Raw genomic sequence first — 22,804 nt, 5'->3', positions numbered from 1 at the left:
GAAATTGGGAGGCAGAGGTTGCAGTGAACTGAGATCACGTCACTGCACTCCAGCCTGGGCAACAGAGCGAGACTCTGTCTCAAAAAAAAAAAAAAAAAAAAAAAAAAAAAAAAAGAAAGACATACATTTTGGAATTCATTATAGGAGGTTAGTTCATTAAGCTTTTAAAAATTGGTTGGCATGGTGGCTCACACCTATACTCCCAACACTTTGGGAAGCTGAGGCGGGCGGATAGGTTGAGCTCAGGAGTTCAGCCTGAGAAACATGGCAAAACCCCATCTCTACAAGAAATACAAAAAATTAGCCAGGTGGGGTGGTGTACCTGTATTCTCAGCTACTTGGAAAGCTGAGGCAGGAGGACAGCTTGAGCCCAGGAGGCTGGGGCTGCAGTGGAGTGGAACATTTGGGGCCTGGGCCACAGAGTGAGACCCTGTCTCCACAACAACAAAATTATATATAGAAGAAAAAGTATGGCCAGGTGCAGTGGCTTATACCTGTAATCCCAGCATTTTGAGAAGCTGAGGTGGGTGGATCACTTCAAGCCAGGAGTTTGAGATCAGTCTAACCAACATGGTGAAACCCTACTAAAAATACAAAAAATTAGCTGGCTATGGTGGCAGGCTCCTGTAATCCCAGCTACTCGGGAAGCTGAAACAGGAGAATCGTTTGAACCCAGGAGGTGGAGGTTGCAGTGAGCTGAGAGTCGAGATCAGGCCACTGTACTCTAGACTGGGTGACAGAGCAAGACTCTGTCTCAAAAAGAAAAGAAAAGAAGAAAAGAAAAGAAAAACTATGACAAAACTATGTCAAAGAAAAACTATGACAAATCTTAAACTCTGCCTCATTTCAGAGCACATCGACTGAAAGAAAAAAAGATGGATGGCCTGACAAGGAAAAGAAAAAAGATGGATGGCTGGGCAAGGTGGCTCATGGCTGTAATCCCAGCACTTTGGGAGGCTGAGGTGGAAAGATCACTTGAGCCTCGGAGTTTGAGACCAGCCTAGGCAACATAGTATGACCTCATCTCTACAAAAAAAAAAAAATTAGCCGGGTGTGGTGGTGCACGCCAATAGTCCCAGCTACTCAGGAGACTGAGAAGGAAGGATCGCTTGAGCCAGGGAGGTCAAGGCTCCAGTGAGCTGTGACTACACCACTACACTCTAGCCTGGGCAACAGCAAGACTCTCAAAAAAGAAAAAAAGAAAAAGGATACCTTTTAAAAAAGTAGTAATAGAAAATAGTAAAGGACAAGTGTCTAATTTTCTCTTGGTTATATTACAAAGATCATTCCATAATTAAAACACAAACTCAAAGTACTAAACCACAAAAGCCCAGGTACTTTAAGAGCTAAGAAAATCTATAATACAACTACATGAAACCATCTGGAATATCCCCTTAAAACACTTTCAGTCTTCAAAACTTTCTGAAATCTGGCCAGGCGTGGTGGCTCATGCCTGTAATCCCAGCACTTTGGGAGGCCAAGGCAGGCAGATCACCTGAGATCAGGAGTTCAAGACCAGCCTGACCAATATGGCGAAACCCCACCTCTACTAAAAGTACAAAAATTAGCCAGGCATGGTGGCGGGCGCCTGTAATCTCAGCTACTCAGGAGGCTGAGGCAGGAGAATCGCTTTAACCTGGTAGGCAGAGGTTGCAGTGAGCCAAGATTGCACCACTGCACTCCAGCCTGGATGACAAGAGCAAGACTCGGTCTCAAAAAAAAAAAAAAAAAAAAAAAAAAGAATTTTCTCAAATCTAAAGTATTTTTTCGCTTTGGTCTTACTGAAGAAGCATGTTGTCTTGAGATAAGCTTTCTATAAACTTCTGTACAAGAACCACATAAGAAAATATTTTAAAATTTTTATGTTAAATTCAGGAAATTCTAAAATGTAAAACCACTCCAAATTAAAACATGACCACTTCAAAGAAAAGGGGATAATTTCAAAGTTAAGACCAGAACAGCTTTTGACACAAACCACTGCATGTTGCAGAAACAGTAACCTAGTTTCATTTTGAGTATAGTGTTTGTTGCCCTCAAGGGATCTGCAACTTTCGAGCAAGACTTTTTTCATTAAATGCCAGATAACAGATTGGGGGGGGAGGGGGAATCAATACATTTTCATGCTACAACATATCTTCACTCTTCAAAGAAGAAAAGCACAGTCCTTATGAACACACATGTGTATCATATTGACAAATCTCAGTTACTGGTGACCACACGAAAATTTCAACTCAAGGCTGAACTACAGAACATGTGACAATTCAATGATCTGCTTGTGAGGAGAAAACCCCCCTCAGTATCACATAAAATTCTTAGCTATTTACTCACTGGCACAACAACTGGTCAGTAATAACATGAGCTGTGAAAGCTGATGGAAGATGTTCAAATATACAAAGGTTTTTTCCACATATAATTTTTTTTTTTTTTTTTTTTTTTTTGGCGGAGTCTCGCTCTGTCACCCAGGCTGGAGTGCAATGGCACAATCTCAGCTCACTGCAACCTCTGCCTACCACGTTCAAGCGATTCTCCTGCCTCAGCCTCCCAAGTAGCTGGGATTACAGGTGCATGCCACCACACCCGGCTAATTTTTGTATTTTTAGTAGAGATGGGATTTCACTATGTTGGCCAGGTTGGTCTCGAGCTCCTGACCTCAAGAGATCCACCTGCCTCAGCCTCCCAAAGTGCTGGGATTACAGGCGTGGGCCACCGCATGCGGCCCACATGTAATTCTTAACTATCTTTTCCCAAAATACTGTTCTCTATAATGTACAATGAATGACTGAATATTTCAGTAAAACAAAAGTCCCAAACATCTACATTTCTGAATGAACAACCTGTTCAAGACACTATCTCCCTATAAACTCCAGAGAAGTTTCTTTTAGGATATAAGACAAATCGATTAGTAACATTACACACCATAGACATTTACATTCTAACTGCACTGGAATGTCTAAAAAATTAGCCTATGAACACCAAGGTGACAGAGCCCAAGAGGAAGTGAACAGACTCCTGGCTTGCAGACAAATGAGTAGGTGGTGGAAACATTTATGTGGGGAGATGATTTTATACAATATCTTTCTTAATCTAAAGGAAACCACAGCTCTTCACAATGTATGTGCTATAAATAGATGTCATCAGTCGAAAACCTTAATAAACGTTTTGTTTTTGCTTCCTTGCCTTTAAAAAAAAATAATTTTTTTTTTTTTTAAATAACCCAAATCCAATGCGTGGTCAAGATAACCAAACCAAGGATGTGACCGAGCAGGTTGCCCAGAGCCCTGGGTACACATAACTAAGTTTAATTCCCAGCTGGGCACAGTGGCTCATGCCTGTAACCCCAAAACTTTGGGAGGCCAAAGTGCAAGGATTGCTTCAGGCCCAGAGTTCAAGACCAGCCTGGGCAACATGGTGAAACTCAATCTCTACAAAAAACTTAAAAATTAGCTAGGTATGGTGGTGCATGCCTATAGTCCTAGCTACTTGAAAAACTGAGGCAGGGGAATCACTGGACCCCAGGAGTTCAAAGTTGCAATGAGCTGTGATTGCACCACTGTACTCTAGCCTGGGCAACAGAGTGAGAGCCTGTCTCAAAAAACAAGAAAAAAAAATTTATTCCCCTTCACTGATTTATGTTGCAGAAAAGATTTTAATTAATAATGTTTTTAATATATATAATATTCTTCAAATATACTTCCCTTACCAAAATCAAAGAATTTTCACATTAGCTCACATGAAAGCAAAATTTTTTTTTTTTTTTTTGAGACAGAGTCTTGCTCTGTCGCCCAGGCTAGAGTGCAGTGGCGCAATCTCGGCTCACTGCAACCTCTGCCTCCCAGGTTCAAGCAATTCTCCTGCCTCAGCCTCCCGAGTAGCTGGGACTACAGGTGCACGCCACCATGCCTGGCTGATGTTTTGTATTTTAGTGGAGACGGAGTTCCACTGTGTTGCCCAGGCTGGTTGCAAACTCCTGAGCTCAGGCAATCTGCCCGCCTCAGCCTCCCAAAGTGCTTGGATTACAGGCGTGAGCCACCGCGCTGGCCCATCAAAGCAAATTTTCTATCACTACTTTTGCTAACATCTTCAAGGAATGTGGCTAGGACAACCAAAGATAGTTTTGATCACAGACACATTGTTCAAGTTAGCATTCCCTCCTTCCCCAACTCCCACCTAACCCCCCCCCCCCAAAACTAATCCCCCCTCAAAAAAGCACATTTATCTAAGAATCAAAAAGTCCTTGTCAAGTAATTATCAGTCTCTTTTATAAATGCAGGAAACTAAGGCCCACTGGCTAAAAGATGAGTCAGAGGGGCCCTGAGAGTAAGAATTAGCCAAATTTATAACTGCTATGCGCTCTTCTCCCTTAAGATAAAATCCATTCAGATGATTGGCGACTTTTTGGAAGGGGCACTGAGGGGTGGTAGTAAGGAAGTTATCTAGATTTTTCTCTTTTTTTTTTTTTTTTTTTGAGACAGAATGTTGCTCTGTCACCCAGGCTGGAGGGCAGTGGCGCAATCTCGGCTCACTGCAACCTCCTCCTCCCGGGTTCAAGCAATTCCCCTGCCTCAGCCTCCCAAGTAGCTGGGATTATAGGCATGTTCCACTAGGCCCAGCTAATTTTTGTATTTTTAGTAGAAACAGGGTTTCACCATGTTGGCCAGGCTAGTCGCGAAATCCTGATCTAAAGTGATACACCCACCTCAGCCTCCCAAAGTGCTGGGATTACAGGCGTGAGCCACCGCGCCTGGCTGTAGGCTAAACTCTAAAAAGAAATGAAGTAGGCCGGGCGTGGTGGCTCACGCCTGTAATCCCAGCACTTTGGGAGGCCGAGGCGGGCGGATCACAAGGTCAGGAGATCAAGACCATCCTGGCTAACACGGTGAAATCCCGTCTCTACTAAAAATACAAAAAATTAGCCGGGCGTGGTGGCGGGTGCCTGTAGTCCCAGCTACTCAGGAGGCTGAGGCAGGAGAATGGCGTGAACCTGGGAGGCAGAGTTTGCAGTGAGCCAAGATAGCGCCACTGCAGTCTGGCCTGGGCGAAAGACCGAGACTCCGTCTCAAAAAAAAAAAAAGAAACAAAGTAATCAAACCCATTCAGATTCAATGCCTAAGATCATTTAGATGCCAAGAGTTAACAAAAGGATGCTGAAAAAAGCACAAGCATAAGAAACACTTAAAATCAACATCAAGCCTCAAAATATCAGACTTTTATTAAATTCACAAAATATTTATTGAGCACCTACTATGTGCCAAGTGCCACAGCCACAACTACAAGTGTAGTACAACAGATAGGATTCCTGGTCTCAGGAGGCTTACAGTCTCACAATTTGTTTATAAACAGATTGTGAGCATTTGTCCTAGTTTACTGGGAAAAGTCCTAGTTTATCACTGTTTTCTCCTAGAATAACGCTAATGATGCCCCCTCACAGGTCTCCAAGTCTGGGCAAGTTACATGGTTACTTTATTTATAAAAAAACAAACAGGACGGGCTCAGTGGCTAACGCCTGTAATCCCAGCACTTTGGGAGGCCGTGGTGGGCAGATCACCTGAGGTCAGGAGCTCGAGACCAACCTGGCCAACATGGCGAAACCCTGTCTCTACCAAAAATACAAAAATTAGCTAGGCATGGTGGTGCGCACCTGTAATCCCAGCTACTTGGGAGACTGAGGCAGAAGAATCACTTGAACCTGGGAGGCAGAGGTTGCACTGAGCTGAGATCATACCACTGTACTCCAGCCTGGGTGACAAGAGTGAAACTCCGTCTCAAACAAACAAACAAACAACTATTCCTATAGGGCCACATGTTTGTAAAATGTATATTAAGATTTTAATCTTTAGCTTCAAACTTATTTTAGACATTCTTCTCATTTTGATATATACATGTTATATAATGAAAGCAAATATTTGCTTTAGTTTAAAAAGAGGAAATCAACTCTGATTTTATCACATCAAAATGTATACAAAGTAAATAAAATGAATTTAAAAAATCAAAATGTCAAAGACCAAGTCCCTTGTGGGCAGGTAGCTCTTTTTAAAATACTACTTTAGCATTCTAGCTTGTGCCTATCTTAGTACTGAGAACATATTATGGTTTCTAGATATTTCCCACTAAAAGGAAACAGGGCAGGAAATGTATGAGTTTGGAATATCTTGTCGTAAGGGAAAGAAAGGAAGCTATCAAAAACTATCAGGAATGTGTCAAAAAGAATGAGGAACCAGCCTGATAAATGCCTATCTGCCAAAGATAGGACAACTAAGTATCAAAGGATTAGTAAGAGTCAAGGACTGAAACACACCAAATATGCTTAAATCCACTGGTCACCTTTAGAGGATGCTAAGACAGCCAACTCATTCTTTTGAAAACAGATAAATGAAGGGCAAAAATCATTCCTATGAGATCTGTACCCTAAGGAAACTAAACAGCTGAGGGGAAATTTTATATAAATATTCCGGCTAATAACTGAAAAACAAATTATAGAATTAAACATTATTTTGAGGCCAGGCGTGGTGGCTCATGCCTGTAATCCCAACACTTTGGAAGGCCAAGATGTGTGGATTGCTTGAACTCAGGAGTTTGAGACTAGCCTGGGCAGCATGGTGAAACCTGGTCTCTACCAAAAATACAAAAACTAGCTGGGCGTGATGGCACGCGCCTGCGGTCCCAGCTACTCTGGAAGCTGAGGTGGGAGGACCGCTGGAGCCTGGGAGGTAGAGGCTGCAGCGAGCCGTGATCATGCCACTGCACTCCAGCCTGGGTGACAGAGCAAGACTCTGTCTTTAAACATATATAAAATTTTGCAACCCCTAATGAATGGATGTAGCCAAAAAGATCATCAATGACTCATAACAATACCCAAAAAGAGGCAACCAGCTTTTATATCTCCTAGAATTATACACCACTACCTATTAAGTAATCTTGCCCCATGCCTGCAAGAAAAATTGAAATTTGGTTTTTGTTTTTTTTTTTTTTTTTGAGACACAGTCACTCTGTCACTGAGGCTGGAAATGCAGTGGCATGATCACAGCTCACTAGAGCCTCAACCTCCTAGGCTCAATCACTCCTGCCACCTCACCTTCCCGAATAGCTGGGACTAGAGGTGTGCGCCACCACACCCAGCTAATTTTTGTATTTTTTGTAGAGATGGGGATCTCAATATGTTGCCCAGGCTGTTCTCAAACTCCTGGGCTCAAACAATCCACCTGCCTCGGCCTCCCAAAGTGCTAGGATTACAGGTATGAGCCACCGCACCCTACCAAACCTTAATCTTATCAAGCCTATAGATCTAAACACCAATTTACAGGAAATAAAAGGGACTGAGGAACATATTAAATGACACCATGTGGATATAATTAGCCAAATTCAGACAATGGAAAACTACAACAAATGACTTGGATTCCTCAACAAAAAACTGCAAGGAGGCTGCACATGGTGGCTTATGTCTAACCCCAGCACTTTGGGAGGCCACGGTGAGAGAATCTCTTGAGATCAAGAGTTCAAGACCAGCCTGGGCAACATAGTGAGACCCCTCCCCATCTCTATAAAAAAAATTTAGCTGGACACGGTGGTGTGTGTGTGTCTCCCAGCTACTTGGGAGGCTGAAGCGAGAGGATCACTTGAGCCCGGGAGATTGAGGTTACAGTGAGCCAAGACTGAGCCTAAGGCTGGGTGACTGACAGAGCAAGACCTTGCCTCAAAAAAAAAAAAAAAGAAAAGAAAAGAAACAAAATAAAAACCCCGCAAGGAGAGGAATGGAGAGGCAAAGCGGGAGGGGAGAGAAAGAAAACAAACCTACCCAATCACTTCTTGGGACGCTAATTCAAACAAACTGAAAAAACAATTATGAGTCAACTGAGACATACACACACTGACTGAATACTTAATGATGTTCAGGAAGTTTTTATAAATAATATGATATGTCTGGAGTTGCTTTAAAATGAGGGGACAGGTAGGGAAGTGTAGTGAGTGTAGCAATCCTCCTGCCATGGCCTCCCAAAGTTCTGGGGTTACAGATATGCACACTCCACTCATTCTAGTGTGTTTTTTCTTATGGAACTGCCAAGTTATCTATGTGCATTTTTGTTTCCTAGAATGCTTAAGAGGATTTTTTCTTTTTTTCTAAAAAGTGGTATGCTTCTGAATGAAACTGCTGAATGAAAAACAAAACAAAATAAAAAAAGAATTTAAAAAGTGATTTGCTAATGGAAGGAACACTTAAGAGTTCCATTTAAGCTGGGAGAAAAAGTGATTTTTAAAAAATCCATATCTACTTCATATTGCCAATTCCTTCCTCCTCTGCCATAAACTAAACTGTTTCAAGGAATTACTCAATTTAATGCAGTGGCCAGGTGCGGTGGCTCACGCCTGTAATCCCAGCACTTTGGGAGGCTGAGGCAGGTGGATCACCTGAGGTCAAGAGTTCAAGACCACCCTGGTCAGTATGGTGAAACTTCGTCTCTACTAAAAATACAAAAATTTGCCAGGCCAGCTATTCGGGAGGCTGAGACAGCAGAATTGCTTGAATCCGGGAGGCAGAGGTTGCAGTGAGTCGACATCACACCACTGCACTCCAACCAGGGAAACAGTGTAAAATTCCATCTCAAAAAAGAAAACAAAACAAAACAAAAAAAACAAATGTAATGCATGGATGCCATGGTTTGCCATAGCAGGGATTCTTTGCATTAGTAAGTGTGGAGTGAAAGATACCCAAGTACTACCTTATCTACAATGGTATTCTGCCTCAAGATCAGTAGCTTTTTCTCCTTCAAGAATCACTAAATAATTAAATTTCTCAGAGCAAGACATGAAACCATCCTGCAGAGAAGACTCTTGACTACTACTCTGTTAACAGTTAATTTCCTAGTAAACAAAAGTTGGCTATTTTCCATACACTAATGGACTTAGGGGCTTATAACTATACTGAAAAGGGTACTATTGTGCAAGAACTATACTCACAGAAGTGATAAATCATATTTCTGCATGGAATACAAGAAGGGTGGGGAAAATTCTGCCCTACCTTAAAATGGCCTTGGGCAGAACTCTCTGTGAATGTCAAAAGATAACCCTTAAAGATACTAATGTCAAAGATAACTTACATTTGTTTAAACAAATACAGAGATCCAGCTACATTATATATAGTACATATATATGTACAATCTATGTTATAACCAAAGCGAATCCATGAACAGATATTCAGGCTTCAGAATAGAGTTTAAAAGCTTAAGATGTTTCCAAATAGAAAAAGGATATTAGCTGAAAAACTAATGAAATCTGAATTAAATATGAAGTGTAGTTAATAGTAATATGCCAATGTCAGTTCCTTAGTTTTGAGAAACGCACTATGGTTATGACTTTAACAAAAGAAACCATGAGGAGTTTATGAGTACAGAGTTGCACTCTACTTGTAACTTTTCTGTAAATTTAAGATTTTCCAAAAAAAAAAAAAAAAATTTGTAAGCTGGGCAGGTGGCTCATGCCTGTAATCCCAGCACTTTGGGAGGCCAAGGCGGGCAGATCACCTGAGATCAGGAGTTCGAGACCAGCCTGGCCAACATGGCAAAACCCTGTCTCTACTAAAAATACAAAAATTACCCAGGCGTGGTGACGCATGCCTGTAATCTCAGCTACTTGGGAGGCTGAGGCAGGAGAATCGCTTGAACCCGGGAGGCAGAGGTGGCAGTGAGCCGAGATCGCGCCACTGCACTCCAGCCCAGGTGACAGAGATGAGAGACTCCGCCTCAAAAAAAAAAAAAAAAAAAATTGTAAAGAGAACTTATTGCAATAGCATAAACTGAGTTATAATCACTTCAATTAACAGATTTTCTTTGATTTAAAAAGGCAGGCTGCTTTATCACCTTACTTTCCTCAAAAGTGAGACTTTTAAAAAATGGCTGGGTGCAGTGGCTCACAGCTGTAATCCCAGCACTTTGGGAGGCCAAGGCAGGCGGATCACCTGAGGTCAGGAGTTCAAGACCAGCCTGGCCAACATGGCAAAACCCTGTCTCTACTAAAAATACAAAAATTACCCAGGCGTGGTGACGCATGCCTGTAATCCCAGCTACTCGGGAGGCTGGGGCAGGAGAATTGCTTGAACCCGAGGCAGAGGTTGCAGTGAGCCAAGATCACACCACTGCATTCCAGTATGGGTGACAGAGCAAGACTCTGTCTAAATATATATATATATATACACACACACACACACATATACATATTTTTATATAAATATTTATATATATTTTAAACTTCGATGTTTTAAGACATTATCAGGATTCTTGGTAAAGACTACCAATTAGCAAATTGACTTGGTTTTTTCACCAGAATCCACGTACAAACACATGTAAGTATGCTTTATGGCACAAATCCCAAACTGGCTAATGCCAAGAAAACCTGACTGACTTCCGACATTAACTGGCATGGCTGATTACAGATCATAACACTATGGGAATTCAGCACTTATTCCTAACTGTGAAACGTGCATATTTTTGGATGTAGCCATTGAAGAATTCACCACCAGAAGATGGTAAGTATAAAAAAAGTGTATACAAGAACATTCATTATAGCATTATTTATTATAACATAAATAATGGTACATACAGACACAGGCAACTGTATAGCCATCTGAATTATGATGCAGATTTATAATAACTGACATAGAAATACGACCATATAAAAAAGGTTAAAGAACATGTGAGGATGGTGTCATGCAATTTCACTACTCAAAACCACGGACATACATATATACATGTGCACTCATATTGAGAGATGTCTCAGGACAGAAGTAAAGGCAGAAAAGGCCATACTTTTTTTTCTTCATATTTTTCTAGAATCCTTAGTTTTAAAACAAGCATGTAGTCTGATGTAGTGACTCATGCCTGTAATCCCAGCACTTTGGGAGGCTGAGGTGGGAGGACTGCTTGAGCTCAGGAGTTTTGAGGCCAGCCTGGGCAACACAGTGAGAGCCCACCTATACAGGAAAAAGTACAAAAATTAGCCAGGTGCCATGGCACACGTCTGTAAGCCCAGCTACTCAGGGGGCCGAGGCAGGAGGATCACTTGAGCCCAGGAATTCAAGGCTGCAGTGAGTTAGGATCACACCACTGCGATCACACCACTCCAGTCTGGGTGACAACGCAAGACTGTCTCAAAAACAAAAAAACAAACAAAAAGTTAGCCACCAGCCAAAAGACCCTAAGTTCACAGGTTGTCAATGTTAACTGCAATATTAGCTGTATAATTTTAGCTTACAGATATAATATACACCATCACAATACTGTTTAACTCCAATGGACAAACTGTAACTTAAAATATCAAGTTATTTCATATAAATTCCATTTGTAAATATATACACTACTAATAGTGTTTATACTTTAGTTGAGAAGATCAGTCAATAGATTTTTTTTTTTTTCACAAGCAAATAAATCTCTCATCTTCTTGCCAAGGACTAACCTTTCCAAATCAATGAATTTGGGAGCTGAAAGAACTTATAATGTATCCAAGATAAACCTATTATATGAGAGATGAGGAAAAAAGAGGTTCAGAAAGTTAAATGGCTCCTCTAAAGTCAGCAGCTAGCTGATGGCAGAGCCGAGCCTAGTACCCAGATTTTTCTCATAAGGCTCAAAATGAAGTATTCCTACATAAAAATATTAACAGTATCAGCTGCTGACAAAAATGTGGAAAAAGTATAATTTTTCATGTCTTTCCAGTAGGGATGCAGAAACAGTTTGGTAATTTCTTGTAAGTTAAAGATACATACTATATGACCTAGCAATCCCCCTCCTAGGTATTTACCCACAAGAAATGAAACATATTCACCCCAAAACCTGCCATGAATGTTTACAGTGGCTCTGTTCATAATCACCTGAAACTGGAAGCCAAATGTCCCTCAAATGGTTAAGGATGTAAGTGATGTGTGGTATATCCATACAAAGGAGTATTACCTGGCAATAAAAAGGAACAAATTGTTGATAAACCCAAATACTTGGAAAAATCTCAGCGGCATTACTATGAGTAAAAGAAGCCAGTCTCTAAAGGTTACATACTATATGAGTCCATGTCACATTCTGCAAAAGACAAAACTACAGTGACAACAGATCGATAGTTGCCCAGGGTGAGGGGAGGGTATGAGTGCAATGGGACAGTGGGAGGGAGTTATCTGGAGTGATGGAACTGTTCTGTGTCCTGGCTGTGGTGGTGGTGGTTATACAAATTGATATTCACAGAACTGTATGAATATCAAAATGTCAATTTTACTGTATATTAACTTAAAAAATAAATTATTTACTCAGTCTCTGGTTTCTAAAAGCCAGAAATACCTATAAATTTCAAATTCTTTTTTTTTGGGGGGGGGCAGGGTCTCACTCTGTCACCAGGCTGGCATGCAGTGGCATGATTCTGGCTCACTGCAGCCTCCACGTCCTGGACTCAGGTGATCCTTCCATCTCAGCCTCCTGAGTAGCTGGGACTACACCACACCTGGCTAATTTTTTTATTTTTTGTAGAGACGGGTCTGACTATGTTGCCCGGGCTGGTCTCAAACTCCTACACTCAAGTGATACTTCTGCCTCAGCTTCCCGAAGTGATGGCATTACAGGGGTGAGACACTGTACCCAGCCAAATTCTTTAAATTAATTTTTTTTTTTTGAGACAGAGTCTCGCTCTGTCACCCGGGCTAGAGTGCAGTGATGTGATTTCGGCTTACTACAACCTCCACCTCCTGGGAAAATATATTTTGTTAAGCACTATATAGGGCAGTGTTTTTTTCAAAGTGCCCGTACCAACCCAATTTTTCTAAATGAAATAAAACAGAATAAAAATTCTAACAGATTGCCTCACAGTAAGAGTAAGTACTGTCTCAAAGTTTTTGTTTCAGTTGTGGGTGTAGGTATGAATGTGAATATGTGTGGGCACGCATGCACTGCTTCTTACTGTGGATCATAGTCAAAAAGTTTGAGAAATACTGCTAGAGGGAATTAAATAAACAACAGTTCTAGATTTAGAACAGTCCAGCCCTGCAACAGTTGGCTTCTGTGGACATGTATTTAGTACACAGTGCACCACCTGGTCTTACAAACATAAATCATCTTTAAAGAAATAAAAAATATCTAAAAAAAAAATCTAACTTTCCATACGAGGTGATGAAAGGATTGAGGAGAGATTGGAAGGCAGAACAAACTACCTTTTGGATATTAACTATAATACGTGACAAATTATAATACATGCAGAAGTGTTTATTTCTTTACCATAATACAACAAGAAGAAATTAGCCATATGAAATTCGATAATTTCTACTATGCATATCATTTCCAAATTTTAATTTAAACATTTTCTCACTTAGCAATAGTTTCTTAACTTATTCTATTATACAAGCTTTAAATATATCTCAAAGAACCAAATTATATTCTATTAGAGCAGGGTAAGACACACATTAAGATCACAAAAATAAAAATTATAAAAGAGAAAGAGGGAAAAAGGTAAAAATGTATCTACTTTTAAGAAAACTATACTGCTAAGTCTCTGCTGTGTAATATATAAAAAGGCTTTTTCTCTTTGTGAATAACCTTTCAGATAAAAGCTATATTCCAAGATAATTTGGCTTTAGCCACCAGCAGACCATAAATAACTTATTTTTAAAAAGATTCACACCTGTAGTCCCAGCTATTCGGGAGGCCAAGGCAGAAGAATCACTTGAACCTGGTAGGCAGAGGTTGCAGTGAGCCGAGATCACGCCACTGCACCTCAGCCTGGTCATGGAAGCAAGACGCCGTCTCAAAAAAAAAAAAAAAAAAAAAAAAAAAAGACCTGTCCACTAAAACTTATTCTAAAATCTTCATATATAAAACACCATTACTATTCTGAAAGTTACCTAGCTTATTTCTTTTTCTTTTTTTTGAGATGGAGTCTCAACTGTCACCCAGGCTGGAGAGCAGTGGTGCAATCTCGGCTCACTGCAACCTCCACCTCCCAGGTTCAAGCAATTTTCATGCCTCAGCCTCACAAGTAGCTGGAATTACAGGCATGCACCACCATGCCCGGCTAATTTTTGTAATTTTAGTAGAGATGGGGTTTCTCCATGTTGGCCAGGCTGGTCTCGAACTCCTGACTTCAAGTGATCTGCCCACCTCAGCCTCCCAAAGTGCTGGGATTACAGGCATGAGCCACTGCACCCGGCCACATTGGCAGTATTAAAGAGCATGGCTACATACAATTACATACAATTTCATCAACCAATTGATTGACAGGTCTTCCAAATTCCAAAATATTCAAAACAAGATGAACTATTTTAAGTAAGTTATTCATGTTGCTATTTTGTTTAGAACTTCGGGGTTGTAAAAAGTTTAAATATGTTACTTATAAAAGTTACATTAAATAAAAAAATTTAATAATTCAGGAGGGATTGTGATTTCAATATTATGAAATGAGACAGTAAAAGAAAAAATTTGTCTGGGCACGGTGGCTCACGCCTGTATTCACTCCCACTTTGGGAGGCCAAGGCAAGAGAATCACTTGAGCTCAGCAGGAGTTTGAGATCAGCCTAGGCAACATAGTGAGGGAAAAAATACAAAAAGAAGCCAGGCATGGTGGTGCGCACCTGTAGTCCCAGCTACTCAGGAGGCTGAGGTGAGATGATCTCTTGAGTCTGGGAGGTGAAAGCTGCAGTGAGCCAAGATGGCACCACTGCACTCTAGCTTGGGTGACAGAGTGAGACCCTGTTTCAAATAAAAAAATAAATTAAAAAATAAAAATAATTAGTAGTGACCGGGCGCGGTGGCTCACGCCTGTAATCCCAGCACTTTGGGAGGCCAAGGCGGGCAGATCATGAGGTCAGGAGTTCGAGACCAGCCTGGCCAATATGGTGAAACCCCGTCTCTACTAAAAATACAAAAATTAGCTGGGCATGGTGGCGGGCACCTGTAATCCCAGCTACTTGGGAGGCTAAGGCAGGAGAATTGCTTGATTGCTTGAACCCGGGAGGCGGAGGTTGCAGTGAGCCGAGATTGCACCATTGTACTGAAGCCTGGGCAACAGAGCGAGACACCAACTAAAAAAAAAAAAAAAAAAAAGAGTATCTACAAAACAAATCCCTCAAGTGTTATAATCATTTTAAAGACATTTTCCATCATTTTAGCCCCTCTTTATTTAAGGATAAAAGTATACAGGTTTTGCTCTTAGGTTGACTTGGGAATTCTCTTAATATTGTGAAAATCCAAGCTAGGTCTTTGAGAATGTACTAAAAAATGGTTTGAAATTATTTTCCCCCACTAAATACTTCGTTATTTCGTTTAAAATATGATATTACAGGGCCAGGCGCAGTGGCTCACACCTGTAAGCTCAGCACTTTGGGAGGCCGAGGCAGGTGGATCGTAAGGACAGGAGTTCAAGACCAGCCTGGCTAACATGGCGAAATCCCGTCTCTACTAAAAAATACAAAAATTAGCCAGGCACGGTGGCAGGTGCCTGTAATCCCAGCTACTCAGGAGGCTGAGGCAGGAGAATTGCCTGAACCCAGGAGGCGGAGGTTGCAGTGAGCTGAGATCCCACCACTGTGCTCCATCCTGGGCAACAGAGACTCCACTTCGAAAAAAAAAAAAAAAGAAAAAAAATAGGATATTACAATCTTCCTATGGATCAGTTGGGGAGTATATTTTAAATTTTAAAAAAAATTAATAGGTATACATTCACGTATATCAAAATTTTAAGTATAAAAGAATATATAGAGACTACAGTAGCATTATTCATGATGGCCAAAAATCAGAAACAACCCAAATTTCCATCAATGATAGAATGGACAAATAAATTATAATATATACATACAATGTACATAATTATGGCTTATATGAGGACAGATTACTGTTACATACAACAATATGGACAAATCTCGTAAATATAATTTTAAGCTAAGGAAGCCAGACACAAACAAGTTTATATGTATACCATCTACATAAAGTTCAAAAAAACAGGCAAACCTACTCTATGATTGCAGAACTCAGGATGGTGAAAACCTTTGGGAGAGAAGTAATTGGGAAAGGACATGAGAGGCTATCGGGACATTAATCCTAATTCCTTGTTCTTGGTACTGACTATACAGAGAAAATTCATCAAACTGTACACCTATGATTTCCCTACTTTTCTGTAAGAAAAGTTAACTGGCTCCTCTAAAGTCAGCAGCTAGCTGATGGCAGAGCCGAGCCTAGTACCCAGATTTTTCTCATAAGGCTCAAAATGAAGTGTTCCTTCATTTTCTGTAAGAAGCTAGGTTCCCTCGAGTCCCAAAAAATGGAATTAAAATTCCAAAGCTGAAAAGTATAAATGTATTAAAGACTATATTCTGCACTAGCATTAAAAGACAAAGCGAATAATCCAACACTGTGTATCTTTATTTAACCCAGCTAAGAGTCATAACTCTCTGATGCCACATGCACAGTAAAGACCAAGAAATCAGGCTGTGTAGCCATTCTTTCCCATTTTTATTCTCTCCCCAAAATCCCAACTCGTCACACACTCACTGGTTTATCAAGGAACTAACAGAAGAAACCAGCTATCTGCTAGGCCATTTGATTTGTGAACCAGGGAAAAATAACAGTTAAAAACAAAAACAAAACACAGGCCAGAGGCAGTGGCTCATGCCTGTAATCCCAGTACTTTGGGAGGCCAAGGCAGGCAGATTACCTGAGGTCAGGAGTTTGAGACCAGCCTGGTCAACATGGCGAAACCCCCTCTCTACTAAAAATACAAAAATTAGCCGGGCGTGGTGGCAGATGCCTATAATCCCAGCTACTTGGGGAAGGCTGAGGCATGAGAATTGCTTGAACCCAGGAGGTGGAGGCTGCAATGAGCCGAGATCACACCACTGCACTTCAGCCTGGGGGACAGAACAAGACTCTTGTCTCCAAAAAAAAAAGAAAAAAACAAAAACAAAAACAAAACAAAACAAAAAAAACACCCCTCCCCACAAAGAAAAAGTTTACTTAGCAAAATGTATGACAGTAAATCAATCACCTAAATTTTGTTTGTTTAGTCATTCTGGGCTCACACAGCATTAGGGCTATTATACATTCTGGCCAAATTAAGATTTTTAAGTATACTGCAAAATCTAAGGTGAGTCAAAGACCACCATATGTCAATCCCTCTTTATCAGCAATCCAATACTAGTGACTGAGTCCACTGATGGGCAAGCCTGTAGGTGGCTCAATAATAAAAGAAAATAAGGATTAGCAGATTCTCCTGAGGTAAATCCTACTGTATTACTGATGTGTCCACCTTATCTGAAAAGTCTCTAGGTAACTCCTGTGGGCTCACAGACTTATCACAATGCTATCCTGCAACAAATTACAGAATAATTTAATTCTATAGTAACCTAAGAAATCCTATTTTAAAAGCTGTATGCATGGAATTAAACTGTATACATGGCCCTAATTGCATTTACTTTTCAAGGTAATCAATCACTTGAACTATGTTTTTTTAAAAAAAAAAAAAAAAAAAAAAAGAGGCTGGGCACAGTGGCTCACGCCTGTAATCCCAGCACTTTGGGAGGCTGAGGTGGGCGGATCACAAGATCAGGAGTTCAAGACCAGCCTGACCAATATGGTGAAACCCCGTCTCTACTAAAAATACAAAAAAATTAGCAGGGCATGATGGTGCAGGCCTGTAATCCCAGCTACTTGGGAGGCTGAGGCAGGAGAATTGCTTGAACCCAGGAGAAGGAGGTTGCAGTGAGCTGAGATCACGCCACTGCACTCCAGCCTGGGCAACAGAGCGAGACTCTGTCTCAAAAAAAAAAAAAAAAAAAAAAAAAAAGATAATGTCATCTTTACCATAAAGCTGCCTTTCTGGCTAAAAAACAAGAGAAGGAACTACATATATAATCTACAGGCCTAAAGCAGAGTTCATAAAATCTGACAGGTAAAGGGACCCTACTTTTCTTTCCTTCCCTTGCCAAAGTAAAAATTCATAAAGCGCTCAAATCTATAGCCCCAATAGCAGTTTATAATAAAAATCTCAGAAGACAAGTGAAATTGTATTAGATAAAATGTTCATAAGTATTTTTAAAAATCAAACATAACTACCATATAAACAAACAGATAACTAAAATAAGCAACTGATATTGCCACTGATTCTACAAAGTACTTTATGGCTTGCATTAACCATGAAAATTTATACAAGGCTTTGCACGTGATTCAACTCTGGACACAGAACCCATTGAGATACGTTAATGTCCTAAAATACCCCTTTCACTACATAAGCTCTGAATAGGCTTAAAACAAGCACAGCCTATGGGTAGCACTGTAGAATTTGGAGCTAGATTTTACTGTCCCCACCAAGTTCAGCCAGCCATGGAGCAACAAATCAAAGTTCCAATAAGCACACTGCACCTGCAAGACTTAGGTATGCTCCAAGTCAAATATTTGCAATTTTTTCATCCCAAATCTGCACAAATGAAAAAATGCAGATAGCAGTGCCAGACTTCTAAATCTTTTCATAAGACAAAATGATCTGTAGTTTTACTCCAACATGCTCCATATCCTAACATGTATTGAGTCTCTAATATGATCATATGCCAGGAACTGCTAGGAGTTTGCATACATTATCTCTAATCCTCATAACAAATTCCATTCTGCTGATGAGGAAACTGAGGCCAGAGAGGTCAAAGTGACTTGTTCAATATCATAAGACCAGTACATGGTGGAGCGGGGGTTTTAAATCTAGTTATGCCTACCTCCAAAGCATCATCTCCATGAGGCTTCTTCAGCTAAAGTCACTAAACGCAGCACCAATTCACCTCTATCGAAGTAAATTCAAGTGCTGATTGTCTGAAATGATGACAACACCTGAGAAAAATATCACACCTAAAATGGTAGCACAAGACCTAAGACTTCACAACAAGGAGGTGTAGTTATGCCCTTTAGAATAACGAGTTTTAAAGGCTATGGTCCAAAATACAAGACAATCCACTTTTTTGTTGTTGTTGTTGTCTCTCAACTGACTTTTTTATAACAAGGGAAATGAAACTCAAGATTATATTCACACTTTTTTTGGTAAAATTATCTAAAACCCCTGAGAAAAGGGTGACTTCAAAAGTTCACATTCTAGTTTACATTAGGCTTCATTAGGCTTCAGACTTTCAAAAACAAAATCACATCAGTAGCATTACTAATCAACTTTTTTTTCTACAGACTTGAAAAGTATTTTCTTACCACACTACGAGATTACTTCCCATACTTAGAACAGAAATGGAAACAGTTCTGGGTGTCACGAATCAGATCTTGAGACCACAGTTGCAGAAAGTAGGTGCTGCTTCCCTTGAGTAGGAGCTGCTGATCTGAAACCTCCTAAGGGAAGGGTGTCTGAAGAAGAGTGTTGGAGAAACTAAAGCAAGCTATTTGTATTAATGAGAGTGAACTGCTGGCACCACTACTCCTTAAGTGTTTCACTGCTATGCAATTGTTTTCCAGCTTCCAAGTTCTGAATCTGGCAGGGAGAGAATGCTGTTCTCACAACCGTATATGTTATATGATCAGCTGCTCCATGATGTGTGGGTGTTTAACTAGGTAAGTGACTGGTTTAGAAGAGGTTCTGCAATACTAAATCAAGCAAGCACGCTGTCCCCTGAGATTTTAATGGTCTGTCAGTATACTACAAAGTATATACAAAGAAAAGTAACCCACCTGCAACTTTGAAATGGTTTGGGTTTAGAATAGCCAAATGATTTCTGACAGTAAAACTTCAGGCATGACATGAGCAAAAAATATAACGTGTAATATAAAGCACTGGCAGCATGTTTATGAGATAATAAAAAAGGCAGTATTTGCAACTTCAGCATGCTTTCAAACTTATAGGGCAGGCTGCATAATTAGTAGAATAAATGCTATTCCTCAGGTGTATGGAACAGGTTCTATAGGTAAGATTCCAAGGCTCCCTTACCTTCCAAAGTGCCAGTTAATATAAATTCCTTAGCTTCTCAGAACCCCCCAGATGCAAAGAATAGGAAGGTCTCAAAGGATTTTTTAAGTGAAAAATAATGGCAGAATCGTAAGCTCCTAAAGAGCCGGTACTGTGCTTAAAATTACGATCCATTCCAACACTATCACAAGCTGGAATAAATATCTCCTGATTGCAATACGACCGAAAGGCAAAAGCTGGGTGCAGAGTAATTTAAACAAAAATAGCTGATATTTGTCACCTGCTTATTGATAGAATAGTGCAAAGTTCATCCTCAGTCCCAGATTCTATATATGGAGGCTGAATTCCCTAACCACAATTAAAATCCTTCCATTAAAACAAAATTTCCAAATGAATGATTTTGACGGCACCATCCCCATTAAGACATGAAATCACAGTTAACAAAGTTGAAAAAAAAATCCTTTTTATGGAGCAGGTACACCGCTATGAGAATGATATAGCCTTCTTTTAAGAGATCAGATCAACTTCAGCCAACACATAAAGATTCAGTATAGGCATTATAAAACAGACCTTGGACTTTGCTGTTGAAATTTGCTTCATTTAGAATCTGGTGCCAGGAACATACATTACCAATTGGTCAAGTCTAAACAAATTATTTTGACTCTAGTTTTAACTTTTTCTGAAAGACTCTCACATACATTTCCTTTTTACAGGAAGACGAGGAAATGATAATTTACAAATACCTAACTTATCCTAATCAAAGAAAAAAACACAAGGTTACATGCATAAGCTACTTTGTTGTTTATTGCTCAGGGCCAGATAATGTAACTCTAATCCTTTTAAAAAAAACTAACCAACGAAACAAAACACACAACGCAAGTTCCTTTCACTTTTGCATAACATAGATCTTAACCTGAAGTCCCAGGACCAGCTTCAAGTTGACTGTAGTGGCATACAAAATTGGGTCCATTTAACGGAGAAGACGGTTCTAAAGACTTCCATGACCCCCAACAAAGATTACTAACCACTGAAGTCAGTTCCAGGATCACTAAAACTTAGTGAACAGTTTAAAAAAATTATACTAAAGATATTATCTATCTGAATACTGTGCACGGTCCTGATATAAACAACCAAGCTGCCTGCCACCACTGACAATCAGTGTCAAGCCCCACTCACAAAACAGCCCTACTCGACATCACCTGTATTCAGCTCAGACACCACACATCCCAGCAACAGCAGCTCCTCAATCCCTAAGCACACACATGTCAACAAAGCGTGTGCTAGTTGCCATTCCCAGAACAATACGGGCCTGGCCATCCTCTGGAAAAAAAAAAAAATACACATTCTTTCCTAATACTATCCTACGAATACATTATGCCTTCATCATAGATCCCAAACACTACAACAAAATAGGAGAAACTTACACACACCATATCTAATCAACTGGGAAAAAAGCATCACTCAGGTGTTCCTGAGGGTCCACGGGAGATGCATGTAAGGGATACACTATGATAATGATGCTTGAACACGGGGACAATCTGGGGGCAAAGGCAGACTCACGCACGAACACCCCGAAAACGTGGATGTGGAAAGCACCCTTCTCCAAAGGCACAAGCACATTCCTTTGATTGGCACAAGCCATTTCTGACAATGGATCCGCGGTGACAGGGGCTGCTCGGCAATCAGGAAGTGAGTGAGTGTATGAGTGTGTCTGTGTGTTGTGGGGGAGGGATGCTCTAGTTGTGATCAAAGCTGGACCTTTTCAGAGAAGGTCTCGAATCCTGAAGACAGACTTCGAGGTGAAGCAGGGGCATTTATCATTTCTACTGGAGACATCCCTCGACAATGAACATGTTACGTGGAGATGTAACGGGGGTGTCACTACCTTTGGTGTCTCCGATTTAAGAATCTTCAGCAGAGCCTGATTGGAGGGGAGGAGGAGGTGGGGGTGGAGAAAGGTCTGCATTACCCACTGGGGTGAGTGTGGGGCTGCCGGTGGCGGGTGTACATCAGACGCATTTTATCTGCTGGCGGCACAATACTCCCGGGGGTTGGAGGTTTGGGTGCAACCGCAGGGCGGGGGAGATAGTGGGTGCAAGCCACCAGCTGCAGGGCAGGAGAACGCTAGCAGGAGGACCGGTGCAAACCTCCCCTCGGCCCGCTAACCAGTGCCGCCCCAGCCTCCCCTCAGGCCTCGGGGCGAGCGGACCCGCTGCAAAACTGCAGCCAAGCCCGGGTCCAGGAGGAAGGGGGCGAAAGGGCAGCTGCGGGGCGCCCCCAGCCCAAGCTGGGTGCCTGAGGAGCTCAGCGCCCGGGGCCTCCCAGCCGGATGGGGGCTGCTCCGGCCTAGCGCACGCAGCTGCCTCGGCGAAGGGTTACGCCGGCCCCCGGAGCCCGGGCCAGCCCCGCGGGCGGCGGAGAGGAAGGGCTGCCGGGGGCGCCACCGCGACGGTGGCGAGTGCGTGGGGGAAGGGGCCCTTACTCACCCGGGCCGGCCGCCTCCGCCTCCGCCGCCCCGGCCGCCGCCTCGGCGGTCCATCCCTGCGACGGGGGCCTGCAGCCGCAGCGCTCGAGTCACAACCGCCGGCTGGGCCGGCCCCTCCCCCCTGCCCAACGTCTGTCCTCAGGGCCGCTCCTCAGACCCGGCCTCGGCCGCTGCCGCCGCCGCCGCCGCCGCCGCAGCGCTACGTGGCCGCCACTCCGACGTCTCGCGACTCCCTTCCCAGCGCGCGAGGGCGAGCGGGGCCGGCGGGGCGGGCAGCGCGGGGCGGGCGGCAGGGGAGGGGGTGTGCGTGTGTGGATGTGTGGGCCGGAGGGGGCAGGGAGGGAGGCGAGCGGTGGCGAGGACGCGCGCGCGCGCGCCCGCGGCCCCTTCCCTCGCTGGCCCCCCCCCGCCCAACAGGGATCC

General features: G+C 42.0%; 1 protein-coding gene across 6 annotated transcripts in view; it reads right to left on the bottom strand.

Moving 5' to 3' along the window:
- Positions 1 to 22,804, bottom strand: part of ZNF652 (zinc finger protein 652) — a 71,987-nt gene that overhangs the window by 49,010 nt on the left and 173 nt on the right. For 2 of the 6 annotated variants that reach the window (XM_054460012.2, XM_054460015.2), the window contains exon 1: positions 22,383 to 22,739. The exons of 1 other annotated variant lie outside the window; for it this stretch is intronic. The gene's annotated coding sequence lies outside the window, so the exon portion shown is untranslated. Of the gene's footprint in view, positions 1 to 11,857; positions 11,932 to 22,382; positions 22,740 to 22,804 lie in introns of those variants that run through there. 3 more of the 6 variants (XM_063655970.1, XM_054460017.2, XM_054460016.2) reach the window with 2 other exon arrangements.

The sequence above is a fragment of the Pongo pygmaeus genome, chromosome 19, assembly GCF_028885625.2.
Source record: "Pongo pygmaeus isolate AG05252 chromosome 19, NHGRI_mPonPyg2-v2.0_pri, whole genome shotgun sequence".
NCBI lineage: Eukaryota > Metazoa > Chordata > Mammalia > Primates > Hominidae > Pongo > Pongo pygmaeus.
The sequence above is the reverse complement of the archived record's forward strand: the minus strand, read 5'-3'. Positions and strand labels throughout refer to the sequence as shown.